The following is a 7,547-nucleotide window of genomic DNA, read 5'->3' on the forward strand; positions in this document are numbered from 1 at the left end:
TATAACAGTAGTATATTACCTTGGGGTGGTCAGTGTTATTAGAGCAGTAGAATATTACCTTGGGGTGGTCAGTGTTATTATAACAGTAGTATATTACCTTGGGTTGGTCAGTGTTATTAGAGCAGTAGTATATTGCCTTGGGTTAGTCAGTGTTATTAGAGCAGTAGTATATTACCTTGGGTTGGTCAGTGTTATTAGAGCAGTAGTATATTACCTTGGGGTGGTCAGTGTTATTATAACAGTAGTATATTACCTTGGGTTGGTCAGTGTTATTAGAGCAGTAGTATATTGCCTTGGGTTGGTCAGTGTTATTAGAGCAGTAGTATATTACCTTGGGGGGGTCAGTGGGGTGCCGTCCACCCATTTCCAAGTCCCCTCACTAACAGAGTCAGTCAGACCAATCCAGACTCTCTTCTTGAGTTTGAAGAGAAACTCCTGTTGTTGAGAGAGATAAGTATATATTAATATGTTTGATCATATCTACCCCTGCAATGCCATTTCTTCTCTCTCTCTTTCTGTCTCTGTCTCTCTCTCACTCTCACTCTCTCTCTCTCACCTGTTCCATATCACTGTTTATGATCACAAGGTCTGCTCCTCTCTTCAAACAGTCCTGTCTGCTCTCCTTCCAGGTTTTAGTCTCAGTAGACAGGAAGTACCAACTGGATTCAAACTTCTGCCAGCCTTCAGGACAGGTTTGTTCTACAAGATGAAAACATGCATTTCCTTCAATGTATCACGCTGGACACTTAATGACAGAATACAGACATACAATAATGTGCTTGGGATGAATGTTAACTCACTACAATTGGTAAGCTGGTCTCTCTCTTTAGTCAGGGTGTTGTAACTGGTCTGTAGCTGGTCTCTCTCTTTAGTCAGGGTGTTGTAACTGGTCTGTAGATGGTCTCTCTCTTTAGTCAGGTTGTTGTTACTTGTCTGTAGCTGGTTTCTCTCTTCAGTCATGGCATTGTAACTGGTCTGTAGCTGGTTTCTCTCTGTTGAGTTGTGATGACCAATGACTCCATCTGTATAAGGGAAGAGTTATTCAAACATGTAACTACCAAACCATTTATGGATAAGTATGATTAAGTATGCTACTTAAGTCTCAGTAAAAACATACTAAACTTACAGTAGACAGACAGGCCTATGATCCCAGCCAGTAGGAGAACACACAGCAGCCCCAGACACACTGCAGCAACTCCAGAGGGTCTCTTCCACCACTGAACATGTACTGAATCACACATTATTAAAGTAAGATCTTTAGTAATGTGTATTACTGTATCATCTAGGAATGGGACGAATAAAGGTATAGAAATACTGGGTAATCTCACCTGTTTAATATATATTGTGTGTGTGTGTGTGTGTGTTCGTGGAATCGTACCTGAAGCAACAATTCCATCTCTTGGACTAGGCTTGAAGGCTCCTACATTGGAATATAATTGGCCATCGATGTCTGTGTTCTTCATAGCATCAGGCTCATCGTTATTAAATCCATCTGGGATTTCATAGACTCCCTTTGACATCTTAACACACTTGTGGTCAAATACAGTAACTTCTACTTCTTACCTCAACTCTAATGTGCATCTAGCTGTGTTGTCTCCCTGTGCTGTTCTGCGTCTGTGTGACTTTTTAGGTAGTGAAACTCCTTATCAGTCAACCACAGTGGATGACAAATTGTGAAATCAACACAACACTGGCCACCATGTGACTTCCACCAGCCTTAGTTTGATAATATACATTATGTGACTCTATATCATGATATATGATGTATGTGTGAATTCACAGGGTCACAATTTTGTATCTGCTAAAATAAATTGGGATCCTGTTAATTGACATATACACTACATATATCATGACTGAGTTTACAGCATCCCTAGCCTTCAAATGGAGAACACATTATGGATCTCACTCTGACTGGAGGTGTAGGGGGGAGTTGCCCTTAGATGCTGATCTTGTTCAGTTGTATATTTATTCCACAAATGGTTAAGGTTGGGATTGAGGGAAAGTAACCTGATCAAAGATCTGTACTTAGGGGAAACTTCCCCCTGTGTTGTGACCGGCCACCAATGGCCATGTAAGGGTCTATGCTCTATCTATGCTGACTGTGAAGAGTTACTCAGAATGAAAAAGCAGAAGATCTGACAATATCTCCATAGTTTCAGTTTGACAGATTTAAGAGGAAGAAGAATAAAAACCCTTCACATGTATTATGATAAAACGTTCATATTTCCACCCTGTCATTCAAATCAAATCAAATCAAATGTTATTTGTCACATACACATGGTTAGCAGATGTTAATGCGAGTGTAGCGAAATGCTTGTGCTTCTAGTTCCGACAATGCAGCAATAACCAAGGAGTAATCTAGCTAACAATTAAAAAACTACTACCTTATACACAAGTGTAAAGGGATAAAGATTATGTACATAAAGATATATGAATGAGTGATGGTACAGAGCGGCATAGGCAAGATGCAGTAGATGGTATCGAGTACAGTATATACATATGAGATGAGTATGTAAACAAAGTGGCATAGTTTAAAGTGGCTAGTGATACATGTATTACATAAAGATGCAGTAGATGATATAGAGTACAGCATATACATATACATATGAGATAAATTATCTAGGGTATGTAAACATTATATTAAGTAGCATTGTTTAAAGTGGCTAGTGATATATTTTACATCAATTCCCATTATTAAAGTGGCTGGAGTTGAGTCGGTGTGTTGGCAGCTGCCCCTCAATGTTAGTGGTGGCTGTTTAACAGTCTGATGGCCTTGAGATAGAAGCTATTTTTCAGTCTCTCGGTCCCAGCTTTGATGCACATGTACTGACCTCACCTTCTGGACGATAGCGGGGTGAACAGGCAGTGGCTCGGGTGGTTGTTGTCCTTGATGATCTTTATGGCCTTCCTGTGACATCGGGTGGTGTAGACAGACAGGCCTAGGTGTCCTGGAGTAGGTGTCCTGGAGGGCAGGTAGTTTGCCCCCGGTGATGCGTTGTGCAGACCTCACTACCCTCAGGAGAGCCTTACGGTTGTGGTCGGAGCAGTTGCCGTACCAGGCTGTGATACAGCCCGACAGGATGCTCTCGATTGTACATCTGTAGAAGTTTGAGTGCTTTTGGTGACAAGCTGAATTTCTTCAGCCTTCTTCACGATGCTGTCTGTGTGGGTGGACCAATTCAGTTTGTCTGTGATGTGTACGCCGAGGAACTTAACTGACTACCCTCTCCACTACTGTTCCATCGATGTGGATAGGGGGATGTTCCCTCTGCTGTTTCCTGAAGTCCACAATCATCTCCTTAGTTTTGTTGATGTTGAGTGTGAGGTTATTTTCCTGGCACCACACTCCGAGGGCCCTCACCTCCTCCCTGTAGGCCGTCTCGTCGTTGTTGGTAATCAAGCCAACCACTGTTGTGTCGTCCGCAAACCTGATGATTGAGTTGGAGGCGTGCGTGGCCACGCAGTCGTGGGTGAACAGTGGGTCTGGCGACGAATATGTAGCGAGGGCGAGCCGACTAGAGCATACATGTCGCAGTGGTGGGTGGTATAAGGTGATTTGGTAACAAAACGGATGGCACTGTGATAGACTGCATCCAGTTTGCTGAGCAGAGTATTGGAAGCTATTTTGTAGATGACATCGCCAAAGTCGAGGATCGGTAGGATAGTTAGTTTTACTAGGGTAAGTTTGGCGGCGTTAGTGAAGGAGGCTTTGTTGCGAAATAGAAAGCCGATTTCTAGATTTGATTTTGGATTGTAGATGAGTCTGGAAGGAGAGTTTACAGTCTAACCAGACACCTAGGTATTTATAGTTGTCCACATATTCCAGGTCGGAACCGTCCATGGTGGTGATGCTATTCGGGCGGGCGGGTGCGGGCAGCGAACGGTTGAAAAGCATGCATTTGGTTTTACTAGTGTTTAAGAGAAGTTGGAGGCCACGGAAGGAGTGTTGAATGGCATTGAAGCTCATTTGGAGGTTAGTTAGCACAGTGTCCAAGGAAGGGTCAGAAGTATGCAGAATAGTGTTGTCTGCGTAGAGCAAGAGCAGCAACATTGATATATACAGAGAAAAGAGGCGGCCCGAGAATTGAACCCTGTTGTACCTCCATAGGGACTGCCAGAGGTCCGGACAACATGCCCTCCGATTTGACACACTGAACTCTTTCTGCAAAGTAGTTGGTGAACCAGGCGAGGTAGTCATTAGAAAAACCAAGGCTATTGAGTCTGCAGATAAGAATACAGGGATTGACAGAGTCGAAAGCCTTGGCCAGGTCGATGAAGACAGCTGCACAGTATTGTCTTTTATCGATGGCAGTTATGATATCATTTAGTACATTTTTTATTTGTATCTTTATTGAACTATGCAAGTCAGTTATTAAGAACAAATTCTTATTTTCAATGACGGCCTAGGAACAGTGGGTTAACTACCTTGTTCAGGGGCTGAGCGACAGATCTTTATCTTGTCAGCTCAGGGATTTGAACTTGCAACCTTTCGGTTATTAGCTCAACGCTCTAACCACTAGGCTGCCCCATTGAGCGTAGCTGAGGTGCACCCGTGACCGGCTCGGAAACAGGATTGCACAGCGGAGAAGGTACGGTGAGATTCGAAATGGTCATTGATCTGTTTATTAACTTGGCTTTCGAAGACTTTAGATGGGCAGGATCGATATAGGTCTGTAACAGTTTGCTTCTATGGTGTCACCCCCTTTGAAGAGGGTGATGACCACGGCAGCTTTCCAATCTTTAGGGATCTTGGACGATACGAAAGAGAGGTTGAACAGGCTGGTAATAGGGGTTGCAACAATGGCGGCGGATAGTTTTAGAAAGAGAGGGTCCAGATTGTCTATCCCAGCTGATTTGTAGGGGTCCAGATTTTGCAGCTCTTTCAGAACATCAGCTGACTGGATTTGGGAGTTACATCACAAACGATTAACAAATTTGACAGCATTGCTTGCTATTGGAGTTTTAGGCTGGGTTTCTATATAACACTTTGACATCGGCTGATGAAAAAGGGCTTTATAAATACATTTGATTGAAATTTGATTTCCCACCGACCGTTTCTACATTCTCAAAAATATAATTATTGTTTAATTCTTCAATTTTGTGGATGTAGTTTTGTGGATGCGTTTTGGCAGGGGAAGATCCTTGTCTCACATAGGTTTCTTTCCCCTCACACTTGCCAAACCCAAAGTTTCTACAAGGTATTTATGACCATCATAAAACCTGTGATGGGAGAGAGAGTGAGAGAGAATGGCTGTGATATACACACAAAAGGGCACCTTGTGACACCTTTGGCATATTGAGCAAGGCCTGGGTCTTTCTTTCTATGTAGGTCTACTATACATTAAGTCTCTGCTTCTAGAATTAATGTGGTGGTCTTCCAACATGGCCACCAGGAGGTGTCGTACATCAACTGCAAGACCTCTATACGTTAAGTCTCTGATTCTAGTGATATCTCTGTCTCTGAGTCATCAGTGTGTCTCTGTCTGTGTGACTGATGTATCAAATCAAATTGTATTTGTGACATACACATGGTTAGCAGATGTTAATGCGAGTGTAGCGAAATGCTTGTGCTTCTAGTTCCGACAATGCAGTAATAACCAACGAGTAATCTAACCTAACAATTCCACAACAACTACCTTATACACACAAGTGTAAAGGGATAAAGAATATGTACATAAAGATATATGAATGAGTGATGGTACAGAACGGCATTGGCAAGATGCAGTAGATGGTATCGAGTACAGTATATACATATGACGTGAGTATTGTAGGGTATGTAAACATTATATTAAGTGGCATTATTTAAAGTGGCTAGTGATACATTTTTTACATCAATTTCCATTATTAAAGTGGCTGGAGTTTAGTCAGTATGTTGGCAGCAGCCACTCAATGTTAGGTCTAATGGCCTTGAGATAAAAGCTGTTTTTCGGTCTCTCGGTCCCTGCTTTGATGCACCTGTACTGACCTCGTCTTCTGAATGATAGTGAGGTGAACAGGCCGTGGCTCGGGTGGTTGTTGTCCTTGATGATCTTTATGGCCTTCCTCTGACATCGGGTGGTGTAGGTGTCCTGGAGGGCAGGTAGTTTGCCCCTGGTGATGCGTTGTGCAGACCTCACTACCCTCTGGAGAGCCTTAGGGTTGTGGGCGGAGCAGTTGCCGTACCAGGTGGTGATACAGCCCGACAGGATGCTCTCGATTGTGCATCTGTCGACGTTTGTGAGTGCTTTTGGTGACGAGCCAAATTTCTTCAGCTTCCTGAGGTTGAAGAGGCGCTGCTGCTTCTTCTTCACAACGCTTTATGTGTGGGTGGACCAATTCAGTTAGTCCGTGATGTGTATGTCGAGGAACTTAACTTACTACCCTCTCCACTACTGTCCCTTCGATGTGGATAGGGGGATGCTCCCTCTGCGTTTTCCTGAAGTCCACGATCATCTCCTTTGTTTTGTTGACATTGAGTGTGAGGTTATTTTCCTGAATCCACACTCCGAGGGCCCTCACCTCCTTCCTGTAGGCCCTCTCGTCGATATTGGTAATCAAGCCTACCACTGTAGTGTCGTCCGCAAACTTGATGATTGAGTTGGAGGCGTGCATGGCTAAACAGTCATGGGTGAACAGGGAGTACAGGAGAGGGCTTAGAACGCACCCTTGTAGGGCCCCAGTGTTGCGGATCTGCAGGGTGGAGATGTTGTTACCTACCCTCACCACCTGGGGGCTGCCCGTCAGGAAGTCCCGTACCCAGTTGCACAGGGCAGGGTCGAGACCCAGGGTCTCGAGCTTGATGACAAGTTTGGAGGGTACTATGGTGTTAAATGCTGAGCTGTAATCGATGAAGAGCATTCTCACATAGGTATTCCTCTTGTCCAGATGGGTTAGGGCAGTGTGGTTGCGATTGCGTCGTCTGTGGACCTATTGGGGCGGTAAGCAAATTGGAGTGGGTCTAGGGTGTCAGGTAGGGTGAAGGTGATATGGTCCTTGACTAGTCTCTCAAAGCACTTCATGATGACGGAAGTGAGTGCTACGGGGCGGTAGTCGTTTAGCACAGTTACCTTAGCTTTCTTAGGAACATTAACAATGGTGGCCCTCTTGAAGCATGTGGGGACAGCAGACTGGGATACGGATTGATTGAATATGTCCGTAAACACACCAGATGTAGATGTTAACTCTAGAGTATTATCATCAACATGACACGGGTATGCCAATACAAAAATACATCAAGTTACATACTTGTGTGCATTTGTGCATGTGAGAGATTGTTACAGTGGTTATTGTAAAACTATTTTCTGCAGCACAATATACATCATTCCATGTCTCTACATGGTCAGCTTGTCAAGAGTATATCTCAACACAGTCCTCCTGCCCAGGGAATGGGACTTGCTATTTGTGATGATGGACAGGACACTATCATACCAGGAAGATATAGATCACAGAGGGGAAGTGGAGAACAAAGACTAGCTGGTAACATATATTAAATATCATATGTAACAGCCCCAAGATAATTCAGGGAGTTTCCAGAACTCCCCCTTCCTTTCTGCTGATTTGGACCCTCT

At 43.8% G+C, this 7,547-nt stretch overlaps 1 long non-coding RNA gene across 1 annotated transcript; it reads right to left on the minus strand.

Moving 5' to 3' along the window:
- Nucleotides 1-561: 561 nt before the first annotated feature.
- Nucleotides 562-1,884, minus strand: LOC149980292 (uncharacterized). The gene is made up of 3 exons (XR_016483942.1): nucleotides 1,127-1,884; nucleotides 801-1,022; nucleotides 562-699 (listed from the first exon to the last, which is right to left on the minus strand). It is a non-coding gene; the product is annotated as an uncharacterized LOC149980292 (long non-coding RNA).
- Between the last annotated feature and the right edge of the window lie 5,663 nt (nucleotides 1,885-7,547).

This window comes from Oncorhynchus mykiss, chromosome 10 (assembly GCF_057628025.1).
Source record: "Oncorhynchus mykiss isolate SJ-2025 chromosome 10, ASM5762802v1, whole genome shotgun sequence".
Classification (NCBI taxonomy): Eukaryota; Metazoa; Chordata; class Actinopteri; order Salmoniformes; family Salmonidae; genus Oncorhynchus; species Oncorhynchus mykiss.